Raw genomic sequence first — 18,868 nt, forward strand, 5'->3', positions numbered from 1 at the left:
TGGGAGAGGAAGAAAGAAAACTCATATTTCAACTACTAACTAGTATTAAGAAGTCTTGGTTTTTAGATAAATTTATACCAATTTAAGAAAGTCAAAAAATTAATCAAGTTCCTTTTATTTTCCTGGTCCCAGGGCTTAAAATTAGTGCCTGAGTACTATCTCTAAGCTTTTATGCTCAAGGCTAGCACTCTTGATCACTTGAGCCTAAATTCTACTTCCAGCTTTTTGGTGGTTAATTGGAGCTTCGAACCACAATCCTTTAATCTTAGCCTCCTGAAAAGCTAGGATTACAGGCATGAGCCATGGTGCCCAGCATTCAATTTTAACATCTTCAGATCGATAAGACTATTTTAGATAGAAGGTAAGTGCTGCAACTTACAAAATCTCAATTTAAATACATGTTTTCAAGCACAGAGACTATTACATTACCCCACAAATAAATATTAAAAAGGTAACCTGGCCTGAGTCTTAGTGGGGGGAAAAAGAACTATAAAATAAATGTAGAAAAAAGTCCAAATATTATGGACAGGGACAAATAGATTGACAAAAATCAGTATCTATGTTAATTTTTCCCTGCTTCAAATAAGCAGAGACAGAGACAGTTTTTCCCCCCTGCTTCAAATCAGTGGAGAGAGAGAGAATGAATATAGGAGAAAACCAAACTTACCAAATGAAGTTTGTCCTGAGAGATTTTTCTATTAGGTTTCACAAGGAACTCTGTAAAAGAAAAACCATTTGTCTTATAATAACAAGAATCAAGTTATACCATTTATATCTCCCTTATAAGACTTTTGTCTGTATACCATAACAGATTTTCACATTGTTTCGATATAGACTGTTTACTCAACCACAGACTCTGAAAGGCTTAACTACTCAAGATATATCTAGTTGGGACTTGGTGTACTTTTAGGAAAACTTCAGAATTGTACAGAACCAAGCTTTCTAGGAACTTAAAGACACTCTATTTGAGTTTTCTTCAGTTAAGCAAGTATCTTTTTTTTTTTTTGATTGGTCACAGGCCTGAACTCTCAGCCTGGGCACTGTCCAGCTCTTCAGCTCAAGGCTAGCACTCCACCACTTGGGCCACAGCACCATTTCTGGCTTTTTCTGCTTATGTGGTGCTGAGGAATCAAACCTAGGGCCTCATGCATGCAAGGCAAGCACTTTACCACTGAGCCACCTTCCCAGCCCAAGTATCATTTTTGATAGCTTCTCAGGTAAGTCTCACTGCTACAGGAACAGGTTCTTTAAAAAACAAAACAAACAAACAAAAAAAAAAAACTAAGATCTCAGCCACTCTAAACTTAGACTTTCTAGTTTAACGTCTTCTGTGCACATAACTGGCTCCTATCAAGAGATCTACCTTTTTGATTAAGAAAAAAAAAGCAATGACACATAATTCTAAACACAAAGTACTCTAGTCACTAGCAACAACCTATATTTAATAGAAGTAAGTCCAAAAGACCTTGTTCCTTTATGATAATTTCCATACCTGAAGACACAACTCATTCTTTGAATGAATTGTTAAAATGACATGAAGTAACACAACTGAATAATAATGTACAGAAGAATATCAAAGGGCAGTATACAAGGAAACTGGACAACCATGATATGCTAGTGACCTCCCAAAGTGGATATATGTTCAGCTGGCAATTAGAGGTTGATATAAAACTGAATTCAAGATGCAGTCAAAATTATGGATAACACTGAACTTGTGAGCCATGTACCGGTGGCTTATGCCTATAATTCTAAATAGTTAAGAGGCTACGGTTCAAAGCCAGCCCAGGCAGGAAAGTATGTGAGACTCTCAACTCCAATTAACAATCAAAAACCTGGAAGTGGAGCTGTGGGCTAACACACACACTCACACAATCCTAGCTATAGACCTAATACCAGCTACTTGGGAGGCTAAGGCAGGAAGATTTCAAATTCAAACCCATACAGACTGGAAGAAGATCTTTATTAGCTATATATCCAACAAAGGCCTAATATCTAGAACATACAAAGAGCAAAAGAAATCCTCAAAAATTAATAACCCACGCTTGCCTTGCACTCATGAGGCCCTGGGTTCGATTCCTCAGCACCACATAAGCAAAAAGAAAAAAGCCGAAAGTGGCACTGTGGCTCAAGTGGTAGAGCACTAGCCTTGAGCTGAATTACTGAGGGACAGCGCCCAGGCCCAGAGTTCAGGCCCCATGACCGGACCCAAAAAAAAAAATTAATATGCAATTAATGTGCAGCTGAGCCAAATAGAGACATCTAAGATTTAAAAAAAGGGGGGGGGGAGAGAATGGCCAATAAACACATGAGGAAACACTCAACATCCATGAGTATAAAGGAAATGCATATCAAAACAACACTGAAATCCCATCTCACACATTAATATTGGCCAGCATCAAAAATACGAACAATAAGCCATGCACAAGTGGCTCATACCTGTAATCCTAGCTATTCAGGAGACTGAAATCTGAGGATCATGGCTCAAAGCCAGCCTGGGCAGGCAAGTCCATGAGACTCTTCTCCCCAATTAACTACCAGAAAACTGGAAGTGGCACTGTGGCAAAGTGATAGAGTGCTAGCCTTGAGTGAAAAGGCTCAGGGACAGCACTCAAGTTTCAGCCCCACAACCACTACCACCACCAACAACAAAATACAAATAGCAAATGTTCGTGGTGATGTAGAGGGAAAGGAACCTTATTACACTGTTGGTGAAAATGTAAATTAGTGCAACCACTCTGGAAGACAGTCTGGAGATTCCTCAAAAATAAAACAAAAAACAAACTAAATATAGAATTACCCTATGACCCAGTCATACCACTCTTGGGCATCTACCCAAAGCATTACAAGTCAGGATACAGTAAAGACACCTGCACATCCATGTTCACTGCTGTAATATTTATGATGGCCAAATTATGGAAATGGCCTAGATGGCCCTACAATGGATGAGTGGATCAAGAAAATGTGGTATATGTACACAATGGAATTTTACTCATCCATTAGAAAGAACAATATAATATCATTTTTAGAAAATGGACCTAGAAAAAATTACATTAAGTGAAGATAGGCTCAGAGAGAAAAATGATACATATTTTCTCTCATATGTGAATGCTACATCTAAAATACAAACATGCATGAAAACATATACAAGGCTCAATGCATATACAAATTGATTAAATGATGGTATTCTTAGGGAAGGAGTCCAAAGGTGTAACTCCTTTGAACAACTAATGAATTCCTTAACAAAACAAATACCAGGAAGCAGAAACATGTTTTTTGAGTGGGGTGGGGGTGAGGGTGTCACACAAATGGAGGAAGAGCAAGAAAATGTAATCATTATATTCAATGTACATTATATAAAAACTGAACCACGTAACATGAGGGTAGGAATGGGATGGAGAAAGATGAGGGAATAATGATTGAAGGGGTGACATTATATTTATAACATGACTGTGTACAACTACTTAATAACATTTTTTTTAATCTTGCCAATTAAAAAAAAATGAAGGCCAGCCTGGGCCAGACAGTGAGTTTGAAACCTGTCTGGTCAACTTTATAAGACACTGTGTGGAAAAAAAATAAATAAGGGGGGGCGGGGAATACAGCTTGCAGTTATAGTTCAGTAGGAGAGCACTTGCACAGCATGTAGGAGATTCCAGGTTCAATCTCTAGCACTGAATCGAGTGCAGTGAGCCCAATGGCTCGAATCTGAGCTATTCCTAAGACAATATCTCAACTAATAAACTGTATGTACTTGTTGTACAAGCCTATAATCCCAGCTATATAAAGTCTGTGAATGAAAGGGTCATGGTGAAACCTGTTAGTCTGACCAGCTCTCTGCAAAGTGCCTGATCCAAACGGGCGCTGGTGGCTCACACCTGTAATCCTAGCTACTTTGGAGGCTGAGATCTAGAGATCACAGTTCAAAGCCAGCCTGGGCAGTTAAGTCCATGAAACTCATCTCCAGTAAACCACTAGAAAACCAGAAGTGGTACTATGGCTCAAGTGGTAGAGCGCTAACCTTAAGCTGAAGAGCTGAGGGACAGCACCCAGGCCCAGAGTTCAGAACCCACGACCGGACCCAAAAAAATAAATAAATAAATAAATAAATAATAAAAAGTAAAAAAAGTTGCCTTTTCTACCTTTTGCCTTTTCTACTTTAGTGTTTTTGGAAACACTAAGTTAGACTAGGACTATTGAGAACTCTAGCTGCAATTTCATGATCAACATACTGCATTCCTCTGCCAACTGTGGGGCACAGATAAACAGCTAAAATACCACCATTTCCTAATCATAAAAACAACCATCCTTTCTAGGAAAAAAAAAATTCCAGTAAGACAGTAACTGCTAAAATCCACATTACAATCATATTGCTATATCAAAAAACCTATACTGGTACTAAGTCATTGGAACCCATAACCAGTAATAATGTCACTGCACCGTATAAAAGTTTGGTTTCAAAATATAATGACCAAAAAGTCAATCTTACATCATCTTTGCACTACATACGAGATGCAGAATGTGAAGCTTGTTCTTCATTTACATGAAACAACTTTTTTTTTGTTTTTTTGTTTTGTTTTGTTTTTGTTGTTGGTTAAGGGGCTTGAACTCTGGGCTTGCTTGGGCGCTGTCCCTGCGCTCTTCAGCTCAAGGCGAGTGCTCTACCACTTGAACTACAGATCCACTTCCGGTTTTCTAGTGGTTTATTGAAGATAAGAGTCTCAAGGACTTTCCTGCCCCAGCTGGCTTTGAACCACGATCCTCAGATCTCAGCCTCCTGAGTAGCTAGGATTACAGGCGTGAGCCACCAGCGCCTGGCTTTGACTTTTGTTCTTTTTTTTTTTTTTTTTTTTTTGGTAAGAGCAGTTCTGAACACATTCCTTAAAGGGGATTCTACTATAGAAAAAATAGGGATTAGTGTCATTTGTCTTCATTTACTTGCTAAATTGCTGACAACTACTTTTTCAAATGTGGTTCTAAATACAGGGAGTCAAAAGCAAAGTAATTGTACTATGGTATTTTTAGACATTAACATTTGATTTTACTTCACAGGTACCTTATTGTTCTTCAAATCTCAAGAAAATAGGCAAAAGGAAGCTTTGTGCTCTCATAAAAGATTAACTATGACCAAATGAGTAAGAAATTTTATGGGGTACTTTTTAAGATAATTAGTTTTATAAGGATTTTTCTCTTCAACATGATCCTTTCAGAGGGAGGTAAAGGAACACAGTCATATATTCTATCATCAGAGAATTTTGAATTTTAAGAATGCTAAAGAGATACTATGTTCTGACTTGCTTTTAATAATCACTTCTGTTGCAGAACACACTTTCTTCATACTTCAATTCAGATATATTAAACAATTAATATTATAAGAAATCAGTAATGTTATTTTCTAATTTCACATCCCCTATGAAATATTACAAGAGTGGCATCACTTTATAATTTAAAAAATTTTAAATCTAATTTTTATAAGGCAGGAAATGTGTACTATGCCTTAAGAAGAAAAAAGCCTTATATTTAACAGAGAACAAATATAATTTTTAAGTCTCAGTTATTAAGATAATGGGAAATTAGCAATCAATCACTAGAAATTAATTGAATTAAGCAGCACAAGATCATTCTAAATGCCAGAGGTAGTTAAATATTTATAATTGCTACGGGAAGATGAGAAAGACTACCTACAGTGTTGGAAAAAAGGTTTCCTGACTTTTGTTCCTTTGGCTAGCTTCCAAGGTCCACCTTTGAGAAGGCAAATTCCTGCACTCATGAATGTCCTGGGTTCACTCTCTGTTAACCACTGGTTTAAAAGAAAACAGAAAAAAGAAAAAGAAAAAAAATAAATAAAGACGAGAGGAGAGCAGAAAAGAGGAGGAGAGAGGGAGAGGAGGGGAGGGAGGGGAGGAGAGGGGAGGGGAGGGGAGGGGAAGGAAGAACTGTTTCCTGATGCCCTCTTGTCTTCCCTACTGTGCTGGTGAGAGCAGTTCAGTTGCCATCAGCAATGCACAGACTGTTTCCTTAAAAAAAAAAAAATTAAATTTCAGAAATTCATGGCAACAAATTTTCCTAAATATACCATTGTAATGACTTCTGCCTCCTTACATATAATTGTATCTTAACGCTAAACCACAAAACCTATCCCTCCTACCAAAGAGTAAAATTGTAAGTCAATTTTCTCGGACAAATGACCCCTAATGACCCATCTTTATGAAGAGTCATTTTACAAATAAGGGTTTTTTTGGTAATATTTTCTTCAAATAAGATCTTGAAAGGGTGTTTAGTTATGTTTTATAGTGAGCGTTAAGAGCTTTTCTTTCTTATGTAAACAGAAAAGAAAATTGGTCAATGTGTTAAGATAGACAAAAACCTGAATATATATATATATATATATATATATATATATATATGGGGAAGAGAGTGTGGGGAGTCAGTAGCGGGGCTTGAACTCAGGGCCTGGGAGCTTTCTCTGAGCTTTTTCACTCAAGGCTAGCACTCTACCACTTTGAACTCTGAGCCACAGCACCACTTCCAATTTTCTGGTAGTTAATTGGAAATAAGAGGTTCACGGACTTTACTGCCCAGGCTGGCTTTGAACTGGAATCCTCAGATTTCAGCCTCCTGAGTAGCTAGAATTTCAGGCATGAGTCACCAGCACCCGGCATAAAAGAATAAATTTTTAAGGCAACTAAAATCCTTGACAAAATTTATGATAACAAAACATGCCCGTCTGCCAGGTGCCAGTAATCCTAGCTACTCAAGAGGCTGAGATCTGCCTATCACAGTTCAAAGCCAGCATAGGGAGAAAAGTCCCTGTGAGACTCTTGCATCCAATTAACCACTCAAAAACCAGAAGTGGAGATGTGGTACTAAGTGGTAGAGAGCTAGCCTTGAGCAAAAGAGCTCAAGGACAGCACCTAAGCCTTGAGTTCAAGCCCCAAGACAAAAAAAAAAAGTCGAGCCGGTGGCTCCCGCCTATAATCCTAGCTACTCAGAAGGCTGAGATCTGAGGATCGTAGTTCAAAGCCAGCCTGGGCAGGAAAGTCCATGAAACTCTTATCTCCACTAAACCACCAGAAAACTGGAAGTGGCGTTGTAGCTCAAGTGGTAGAGCACTAGCCTTGAGCTGAAGAGCTGAGGGACAGCGCTCAGGCCCAGAGTTCAAGGCCCACGACCGACAAAAAAAAAATAAAAAATAAAAAGAGCCAGTGTCATTTTGAAACCTGTCAAGTTTTATAATGTTTATGATAATATGCTTCACTTCTGGATCCTATATTTTAAAAAAAACACAATTTTACAGGAGACAAAGATCTGAGAATTGAGGTACGAAGTCAGCCCAGCAGGAAAATTCTATGAGACCAATAAATTGCAAAAGCTGGAAGAGGAGATGTGGTTCAAATGGTAAAGCACTAACTTTGAGCATGCAAGTTCAGGGACAGCACCCAGGCTCCAAATTCAAGTCCCAGGACTGATGCATACACACACCAAAAAACCTCCCACATCTCCAAACTCCACTCTCACACTACTATTCCCTTTCCCTACAGCTGCCTAATAGTTTTCTTTTCTAGAAAAACAAGCACCCTATTCTAAAGGTCAATTTGCTAAAGAAACTCAAGGGTATGTCCATGTATAAATAAGTATGTATATTCTCTTTTCTTATTTTGCCTAACCACTAATTATAGAGAACATTCAAATGTAAGCAACACTAAAAAATATCTATCAGTACCCCAAACCAAGCTAATCTGCATAGTTATCAATATATGAATATTTTATTAAGAATGATAATGTTCGCTCCCTTTCTAATAAGCAGACTGTAAATTCTTACTGAGTTTCACACAGACTAACAGGCATCTGGAAGGACTAGAAAGTAGGATGAAAATGCAGATCTATCCTTTAAACATACAATATAACAATAAAAAGAAATATTTATATTTTAACTACTGTCATCTAAATTAAAAACTGTTGGAAGTGGCACTGTGGATTAAGTGGTAGAGTGCTTTCCTTGAACTGAAGAGTGGGGGAGTGTGCCCAGGCCCAGAGTTCAAGCCTCACGACCGACAAAAAAATAAAAATAAAAACTGTCAACCACTGGGTACCTGGTGGCTCAAACTAATTTTAAAAAAAAAAAAAAAGCCAGAAGTGGAGCTATGACAGGGACAACACCTGGGCCCTGAGTTCAAGCCCTAGGACTTGTGCGCGTGCATGCGCCCACACATATGCACGCACACACCACACACATACACACACCTGTCAACCAAAGAAGATATTTAAAGAAGACAAAATTCAAAATATACAGGCTGTGTGAAATGAAAAGGGCCTACTCTTTTTTTTTTTTGGGGGGGGGGGGGGTCATGGGGCTTGAAACTCTGGGCCTGGGCGCAGTCCCTCAGCCCTTCAGCTCAAGGCTCGTGCTCTACCACTTGAGTCACTGCACCACTTCTGGTTTTGAGTGGTTTATTGGAGATAAAAGAGTCTCATGGGCTGGGAAGGTGGCTCCTGGTAAAGTGCTTGCCTTGCATGCATGAGGCCCAGTGTTGGATTCCTCAGCATCACATAAGCAGAAAAAGCAGGAAGTGGAGCTATGGCTCAAGTGATTGAGTGTTAGCCTTGAGCTGAAGAGCTGAGGGACAGCTCCCAGGCCCAGAGTTTAAGCCCCACGACCGAACAACAACAACAACAAAAAAGTCTCAAGGACTTTCCTGCTCGGGCTGGCTCTGAACCTCGATCCTCTGATCTCAGCCTCCTGAGTAGCTAGGATTACAGGCGTGAGCCACTGGCACCTCCTGCTCTTCTATAGGCCTACTTAAAATTTATATTTTGGCAATGAAAAGAAGCCAATAAAAACTCAAATGACCTCCATAACCACACACCACAATGTGGGCTATATTTACATGGTGAGTTCAAATAACTGGTCTTTCTAAGCAGTTCTCCTTAAATTATTTAATGGTGAATAGATCAGAAATTGTCTTGACCTCAACACCATCTTCAATTCAACACATTCCCAGAAAAAGACCCACCCTTTTAAACTAGCAATATTTATCTCACGTAAACAGCAGGCTAAATATGAGTACCACCCAAATACATACAAAAGAAACATAACTTTTTCAGCTTAGGCCAAAAAGTAAAATTCATCAGCATGCTTTACTTAAGGGAGGCAAACCTCCTGAGTAGCTATGATTACAAGCATGAGACATCACAGCAGTGCCCAGCATGCATTTGACTTTGTTACTGTTTCTAACTGTTCTTCATATATTCTGGATACTAGACATTTATTAGATCAGGAGGCCAGTATCTGATGATCATGGTTCAACGCTAGCCTAAGGGAAAATTTGTGAGACTCATCTCCAATAACCTACCAAAAAAAAAAAAAAAAAAAAAAAAAAACTAGAAGTAGAACCATAGCTCAAGGGACAGAGTGCTAGACTTGAGCGAAAGAGGCTCAAAGACAGCACCCAACCCATGAGTTCAAGCCCCAAGAACACCCAAGGCACCAAAAAAAGGTAAAGCGTATTTTTTTTATTAGAAAAGGGCATCTTGGCATTCAGTATGTATTCAAACGATTGATTTTCAAAGTCATTTAGTATGTCAGCATTGTCCAAAGAAACAGGCTTTCTACCTTGCTGATAATAATCATGAAACTGCAATTCCAAATGAAGTATAAGACAAGGCAAAAAATACTATTCTAAATTACTGGAAAAATGACAGAAATGATAGATACACTAACTTCTTTATTTGGATTGGGCTTTTGTATCTTAGGTTCCTTCTCCCCCCCCACCCCACCCCCCGTCCCCGCCCCCTTCAGGTAAATAATACCAAAAATAATCATTTTAAAACTCAAATGGTCCAGTGGTAGAGTGCCTGCCTAGCAAGCATGAAGCCCTGGGATTGATTCCTCAGTACCACATAAACAGAAAAGGCTGGAAGTGGAGCTGTGGCCCAAGTGATAGAATTACCAGCCTTGAGCACAGAGGCACTCAGGGACAGAGCCCAGACCCTGAGTTAAAGCCCCAGGACTAGGAGAAAAAAAAAAAAAAACTCAAATGGAAAGTATAAGATGTATTTTTATTATTACAATTTTATTTAATTAACTTGGAAAGCTATGAAGAAAAGTGTCTTTTGGGGTATTAGTAAATACAGAAAACTTACCAAGGATAATAAATGGCTGAATTAAGAACCTGATGCAAGCCGGGCCCCAGTGGCTCAAGCCTGTAATTTTAGCTACTCAGGAGGCTGAGATCTGAGGATCATGGTTCAAAGATAGCCCGGGCAGGAAAGTCCATGAGACTCTTCTCTCCAATAAAGCGCTCGCCTTGAGCTGAAGAGCTGAGGGATAGCACCTAAGCCCAGAGTTCAAGCCCCACGACTGACAAAAAAAGGTTCTAGTACCATTAAAAGCCACTGGCACCTTCAAAAAGTACAAACAAGCAATACATTCCTCTAAAATTAACATTTATTAGATATCCTCAAGCCAGGCACTGCTTTCTACCTATTCTCTTACGGCCTCTAATTTCAACATTAACTAATCCAACAGGAGAAAAATTAGGAATTGAGGTTTGCCATTGAACTTCAAGGCTCAACATCCTCAGAGCTGGCATCTAATACAGGAAAAGTTCCAGGGTAGAAGGGAAGAAACTCAGTCTACTTGCCCTGCATTACTAGGCTGTAAGTTTATGTTGTTATGGCACCAGCACAATAGAGAAAATGTAAGAGCAAGAAAGCAAGAAGCTCACCAGAGAAGACAATTTGGCCCATGTGATCAGTGTATTAATGAGACTGAAAGTTTCCAAACATCCAAACAATCTGACTTTCCCCAAAATGTATTACTACTTTAGGGTCAGTATTACAAAAATATTAGACAGGTTAAGGAATCTTTTACTCTTAACTCTATCTTGATCCAGTGGTAATCCCTATCCTAACCAAGGGATTTCCAAAGCTGGTTTTATCTCTACCTTCTAAAATTTCTTCTCAAGCAGGAAAAGAGAAAAAAAAAATTATTACTCAAGCAGTAAACTTCATCAGAAATGCAAATTATTTTGCAAAGGTCAGGATTTCAAACTAGATCTGCTTCCCACTCCCCCACCCCCGCCTTTTTTTGTTGGTTGTGGGGCTTCAACTCTGGGTTTGGGCGCTGTCCCTCAGCTCTTCAGCTCAAGGCGAGCGCTCTACTGCTTGAGCCACAGCACCACTTCCAGTTTTCTAGTGGTTTATTGCAGATAAGAGTCTCACAGAATAAATAAATAAATAAAATAATAAAATAAAAAGATATTCTTGCACAGCAGCTGGACACAGTGACTCAAATTATAAAACATTAGGTGGGTAAAGTGGCATCCTTCATGACTCAAGGAAGCACAAGGAGAGGATCACAACTCATACATAAGTCAAGACCCTAGCTTTAAACCAACCAATGCAAGAAAAGGGGGCTAGAGGTATGACTATTAGCAAAATGAAGCCCTTTGTTCCATCCCCAGTAGGAAAAGGAGGTAAAAGGAGGAGGGGAAGGAGAGGAGGGAGAAGGGGGAATGGGGAGGGAGGAGAGAAACAGAATGGGAAGGAAGGGGGAAAAGGTATTGAGAATTTTGCCAATGCTGGTCTTGACTCATTTCGACATTTTTTAAGAACAATTTTTTTAAGTAACATATCTTTGGCAAAAATTCAAACCCTATTATCACTTTAAATGTGGCTCTTTGTTCAAAGCAATGTCTGTCTATGGACAGAAACAACCTAAGCCAAAAATCAATGTATATAAAGATTAACAGGACCACAAAATTAACATTTAAGAGGCAAGTATGGAAACAGATATGGGTAGATCAGCTACTGCTATCTTCCTTCCACTAGGCTGTATCTCATTTCAGAGATTGAAGTTCTGTTAACCTCATTGTGTCAGTATTTCCACTGCAGAATTTAACACAAAAATTTTTATTTAACCAGTGAAGTTTCCAAACCACTGACCACCCCTCAACTCTACAGAAATTCAAGCTTTTAAACCAACAAATCTTAGTCATTTAATTTGTATCTTAGTAATAATATAATCATAAACTCAAAGTTCTCTTAAAAGGTCTGAAAATAAACTTTTAAGTCTATGAGAGTCAAAACTAACCAGTGACAAGAAACTAGATCAATGACTCACTAAAGGAAAAAAGGAGATAATGACAAAGGGGAATTTGAATTCTTTTTAGCATAAGTATCTTGATTGGGTGATTTTGTAAGTACATATACCTATCTATCTATCTATCTATATATATATATAAAAATGCAACTTTCATCACATACAAACTGGTATACCAGTAAGTTGACTTTAAAGAAAAGTATTAATGTAACTGTAACCTCCCTGTACAGCATCTTTATAAGAAAATAAAATTAAAAATTAAAATTAAAGAAGAATTAAACATACAGATTATTCCAGCTTTTAAAAAAAATGACTGAGAAATTAAGTAAATTTGATTTTCCTTTCTTCCTGCCATTTCTGAAGCTTGAACTTAGAGACCTCACACAGACTCAGCTTGCTTATACATGGGTGGCACCCTATGGATTGAGTCATACCTCCAGCTTGGCTCTATGCTGGTTAACTAAAGATGAAACCTTGAGTAGTTTTCTACCCAGGCTGGTTCTGAACTGCAATCCTCTGTGTATCTGAGTACCTAGGATTATAGACATGACCAACTCATATCTGGTAACTCTGATTTAACTTAAAGACAAATTGTACTATTTGACTTTTGTTGTTTTATATAGCCCAGGCTAGTTTTGAAGTCAGAATCCTCAAGGCTCCACCTCTCAAGTACTGGCTCAAATGCAGTATGGAACATAATGAGCCTCCAAAAAACACCTGGCCCTCACTAGCTGCACTTTTCACACAGTCTCATTACTCACCTATTTGGCCAATGCTTCAGCAAAAGCACTACAGTCAAAACATGAACTTTCCTCTAAGCATTAAAACACCTTTAAAAATTACACACTTGAATAGGTGACAAAAACAGATGCACACTGGTCTAAAGCTATTTTATCACCTAAAGAATTAAGTGTATTTGTTTAAAAACATATACCAAAAAAATTGAAAATCCAGCAAAATGTCAGGAAGTAACAGAAGAAATGCAATGTTCAACATACATGAAATATCTCAACCCCACTAATAATCACAAAATGCAAATTAAAACAATGAAGGTAACTATTTCATCCAAAAGACTAGTCAAAAAGTAAAATATTGACAGATCTGGTGATATACACCTGTAATCTCAACACTCAACAGAGTAAGGTATAAGGATCTCAAGTTTAAGTCCATTGGGAGCTACATAGCAAAACACAATCTCAAAAAAATGTTGTAAATACTTTTGGAAATGGTGAATTGTTACAGATGTCTTGAAGAATATCTTGGCAATATGACTTTATGCATATAAGTAATTCTGCTTGAAAATGGTGACTCCTCACTAAAGAAGTCTCAGTACAAAAAAAAAAAAAAGTCACCATGTTCAATGAAGGCATTCTTAAAATAGATTTCTCTAAACAATCCAAAAATTCCTGTGGAACAACAAAAGACCTAGAATAGCCAAAGCAATTCTAGGCAAAAGAAACAATGCAGGAGGGCTCAATATACCAGTTTTCAAGCTCTACTATAGAGCTATAACAACAAAGATAGCTTGATATTGACACAAAAACAGACCCAAAGACCAATGGAACAGATTAGAAGATCCAAAAATGAAATTACATACCTATAGTCAGCTGATATCTGACAAAGGAGCCAAAGGCATACAATGGAAGAAACACAGCCTCTTCAACTATTGGTGCTGGGAAAACTGGACGGCCACAAGCAGAAACTAAAAGTGGACCCCAGCCTGTCACCATGCACTAACATCAACTCAAAATGGATTCAAAACCTTAACATCAAACAAACCTGAATCTCTGAAACTACTGCAGGACAGACACTAGAACTTATATGCACAGGCAGGAACTTCCTGAACACAGTCCCAGGGTCACAACAAATGGGAGAAAGACTCGACAAATGGGACTACCTTAAAATAAAAAGTTTCTGCACAGCTAAAAACATAGCTGTCAAACTAGAAAGATCACCAACCAATTCAGAAAAAATATTTACCAGCAACATATCAGAAAGGCCTAATATCCATTATATACAGGGAACTCAAGAAACTAATCCCTCCCAAGGGAACTAAAGAGAGACTTCGAAGAAGAGATAAAAAATGTCAAAGAAATACATGAGGAAATGTTCATCATCCCTAGCCATAAAGTAAATGCAAATAAAAACAACCCTGATTTACCACTTTACCCCAGACAGAATTGCCCAAATCCTAAATTCAGCCAAAGACAAATGCTGGCAGGGATGCGGAAAAAGAGGAACCCTATCGCACTGCTGTACACTAATGCAACCACTTTGGAAAGCAGTCTGGAGGGTCCTCAGAAAGCTAAATATATACCTCCCCTGTGAACCAGTCATACCACTCTCAGGCATCTACCCTGAGCAACAGGAACCAGGATACAAGGACACATGCATCTCCATCTTCATTGCTGCACTGTTCACAACAGCCAAGATATGGAAACAACCCAGATGCCTCACTACAGAACAATGGATCCAAAAATTGTGGTATCTATATACAATGGAATATTATGCATCCATTAGAAAGGACAAAATAATGGCATTCACAGGGAAATAGATGGAACTATAGCAAATCATTCTGAACAAAATCAGAGACAAACAGTACATGGTCTCCCTGATATGTGGATGCTAAATCCAAAATGCAAGGAAATATGACAAAGTAAATAGGACTCAAGAAGTAAAGGACATCTACCTAATGTCATATAATTTCTAAATGACTCCATGTCCTTGACCTCATATATGGGTGTGTGTGTGTGTGTGCACGCGTGCATGCGTGCGTGCGTGCGTGCGTGCGTGTGTGTGTGTGTGTGTGTGTGTCCGCGCGCACGCGCCTATCTGAGCAGAACATAGAATCAGAGGGAAATGGGGAAAAAATACTACAGAGGGGCCCATCAGCTACACTGGACACTGATGAAAATGAACTAAACAACTCAAGTGCAGTGATGGGAGGGAGAGAATGAGAAGGAAAGAGGGAATGGCTAACATTAAGCAAAAGGAAAAAATGTACATATCACCCGACGTGGAAGAAATAGTTGTATTGTCAAAGCTGATAGAATTCACAAACTTTATAGACCATGATAATGACAATTTGCCTTGTGAAGGTTAAAATGTGTTTGTGACTTTAAGTATCACTATCCCACAATACTGTGAAATTTATGTAATCACTTAATTTCAATAAAAAATTATTTTTAAAAAGATTTCTTTGCAACAAGTCAGAAGAATTTGAAATCCATTGAGTTATCCATCAAAAGAGTAAATAAACAGAAGAAAGTGTGTGTTGTTGTTGTTGTTTTCTTCTTGGTTGTAAGGCTTGAATCAGGGCCTAGGGGTTATGCCTGAGCTCTTTTGTTCAAAACTAGTCCCCTACCACTTGAGCCATAGCTCTGTTTCCAGTTTTCTGGTGGTTAACTGGAGATAAGAATCCCACAAACTTTCCTTCCTGGGCTGGCTTTGAACCATAAGCCTCAGATGTTAACCTCCCCTCCTGAGTAGCTAGGATTAAAGGCATGAGCCATGGGCATCCAGCTGAAATATGTATTTTTAGTGGGGGAAAAGCTATGTATTATTTAGAGGTACATATACAACATCGTGGTGGAAAGCCTTTCAATTGACTATAGAAACCAGGCACTGGTGGCTCATGACTGTAATTCCAGCTACTCAGGAAGCTGAGATCTGAGGATTGCAGTTCAAAGCCAGCAGAAAAGTTCATGAGACTCTTATTTCCAATTGATCACCAAAAAAACTGAAAGTGGAGCTGTGACTCAAGTGATAAGAGTGCTAGCTTTGAGCAAAGGAGCTCAAGGACAGTACCCGAGCCCAGATTTCAAGCCCCAAGATGGCCAAAAAAAAAAGCCTATAAAGACTATTGAGAGCCAGGCACTGGTGGTTCACATCTGTAATCCTAGCTACTCAGGAGGCTGAGATCTGAGGATCATGGTTCAAAGCCAGCCCAGGAAAAGATGTGAAACTCTTATCTCCAATAAACTATCAGAAAACCGAAAGTGGCGCTATGGCTCAGGTGGTACAGCCCTAGTCTTGAGCTGAAGAGCTGAGGGACAGTGCTCAGGCCCAGAGTTCAAGCCCCAGGACCGACAACAACAACAACAAAAATATTGAAAAAAGACCAGGATCCAAAATTATGGTTCTATGGACCCTATCAAATTGACTATAGTATGGTATACACAGGGGTAGATCAATGGTATAACTCCTTTGAGTAAATAACTGACCATTTAACAAAATAACTAACAGTAAAAATAAATAGGCTGATGGTATTTCTCAGAGGCAAAGCACTTGACTAGCATGTGTGAAATCTGGGTTCAATTTCCAGTACAACAAAAATTAACAAATATAGTCAAGAATAAGGAGAAACTGTAACCTTACTATATTGGCCACAGGAATCTAAAATGGCTGGAAAAGCTGTGGAAAACAGTCTGGCAGCTCTTCAAAAACTTAAGACATACAGTTATTGAAAACCAGAATTTTCAATCCTACATATGTACCCAAAAGAATAGAGAACACACTAGACATTGATGGCTCATTTCTATAGTCCTAGCTAATCAGGAGCTGAGATCTGAGAATCATGGTTTGAAGCCAGCCTGAGAAAACAAATACACAACTCTCATCTTGAATTAACCAAAGTCTATAAGCATCAGTATGTAGTTTTAAGTGGTAGTGTGCTAGAGAGCAAAAGACTGAGCAAGAAGAGTGTGAGGCCCAGAGTTCAAGCCCTACTTTCAGCACACACACACACACACACACACACACACACACACACACACACGCGCGCGCGCACCCCTAGAACATTTGTGCACATAAAATCTTGCACATAAAATTTCACAACTACATTCCTCACAGTGAAAAACAGAAACAGCCCAAATGTTAAATGATAAATTAAAACAAACAAAAAAAATTTTTTGGGTCCGGTCGTGGGGCCTGAACTCTGGGCCTGGGCGCTGTCCCTCAGCTCTTCAGCTCAAGGCTAGTGCTCTATACTTGAGCCACAGCACCACTTCCAGCTTTTTTCTTTTTGCTTATGTGGTGCGGAGGAATCGAACCCAGGGCCTCATGCATGCAAGGCAAGCACTCTACCACTGAGCCACCTACCCAGCCCCTACACATTCATATTTTTTCTGCTTCATTTTTCAGTTAGGGTCTCATGTTTCTGCCTGGAGCCAGCCTCAAACTAGAATCCTCCTACCTCCGCCTTCCATGCAATGGAGATTACAAGTATACACCACCATATCTGGCTTTTTTTTCTTTTATTGTAATACTGTGCTATCACCAAATCAGAGTCTTGCACCTGCCAGATGGGCCACACTCCAGTCCTTTTTTTTGCATTTGGACCAAAATTCACCTGACACTTTCCATGGTACCTGGAATGACTAGTGCATGCCATTGCCACCATACTTAGCTATTAATTAGTCTCACATATATTCTTGGGCTGGCCTTGAACTTTGATACTCTTTTCTAATCTCCCAAGTAGCTAAGAGTATAGGCATGATCCCAACTTCTGTGTGTGTGTGCGCGCGTGTGTGTGTGTGTGGCTGGGGGGGTGGTTGGGGGGGTGGCTGGGGTGTGTGTGTATGTGTGTGTGTCTGGGGGGTGTCTTGGGGGGTGGGGGAGGTGTCCGCACATGCGCACACACACTGGGCCTGAGCTTGAATTCAGGGCCTGGGCCCTCAGGGCCTGGGCACTGTCCTTGAACATTTTAGCACAAGACTAGCACTCTAGCACTTGAGCCACAGTGCCACTTTGAGTTTTCTGGTGAATAAATGGAGTCTCACAGCCTTTCCTACCCAGGCTGGCTTTGAACCATAACCCTCAAATCATAGCCTTCTGAGTAGCTATGATTATAGGTCTAAGCCATAGGCTCACAACCCAGCTTTTTTTTTTTTTTTTTTTTGTCAGTCGTGGAGCCTGAACTCTCAGCCTGAGAGCCGTCCCTCAGCTCTTCAGATTAAGGCTAGTGCTCTACCACTTGAGCCACAGCCCTACTTCCAGCTTTTTCTGCTTATGAAGTGCTAAGGAATGGAACCCAGGGCCTCATGCATGCAAGGCAAACACTCTACCAATGAGCCGTCTTCACAGCCCCTCATATTTTTGCCTAGGCTAGCTTTGAACCAAGATCCTACCACCACTCATCATCACCTCCTAAGTAGCTAAGATTAAAGCAAACAGCACCACGTGTGGCCCTAAATTGTATACTTTCATCACAAAAAAAAAAAAAAGATTTATCACTTCGCCATGTCTACAATTGTCTATTATAACTAATTTTTAAAATCAATTTATGACTTAAATCTAAGTAATATGACTTTAGGCAACAAACCAAATGTGACATAACCAACTTAGTTACCATCCATAAAAATCTACCTTTTTGGGGGGGGGATCAATTATGGGACTTGAACTCAGGGCATGTTTGCTGTCCCTGAGGTTTTGTGCTCAAGGCTGGTGCTCTTACCACTTTGAACCACAGCTCTACTTCCCATTCTGGTGTTTAATTGGAGATAGGTGTCACAGACTTTCCTGTGCAATCTGGCTTCAAACAGTGATCCTCAGATCTCCGCCTTCTGAGTAGCTTGGATTACAGGTGTAAGCCACCAGGGCTCAATTCTAACCATTTTATTCTTGATCAGAAAGAAAATACAGTAACACTGAGCAAACGAAAAGAGAAAGTAAGAAAACAATTATATTTATAATGGCATCAAAACAAATTAGGAATAAACTTAATCAAGGAAGCAAAAGATAAACACATTTATAACTAGAAAATGATGC

General features: G+C 39.3%; 1 protein-coding gene across 9 annotated transcripts in view; it reads right to left on the bottom strand.

Moving 5' to 3' along the window:
• The window catches only part of Mtmr3 (myotubularin related protein 3), a 115,508-nt gene that overhangs the window by 65,042 nt on the left and 31,598 nt on the right, over positions 1 to 18,868 (bottom strand). For 8 of the 9 annotated variants that reach the window (XM_069994556.1, XM_069994558.1, XM_069994555.1 and 5 more), the window contains exon 2: positions 668 to 717. The gene's annotated coding sequence lies outside the window, so the exon portion shown is untranslated. Of the gene's footprint in view, positions 1 to 667; positions 718 to 5,682; positions 5,796 to 18,868 lie in introns of those variants that run through there. The other variant, XM_069994554.1, reaches the window with a different exon arrangement.

Source organism: Dipodomys merriami, unplaced genomic scaffold (assembly GCF_024711535.1).
Source record: "Dipodomys merriami isolate MVZ:Mamm:240054 unplaced genomic scaffold, mDipMer1.0.p SCAF_45, whole genome shotgun sequence".
Lineage (NCBI taxonomy): Eukaryota > Metazoa > Chordata > Mammalia > Rodentia > Heteromyidae > Dipodomys > Dipodomys merriami.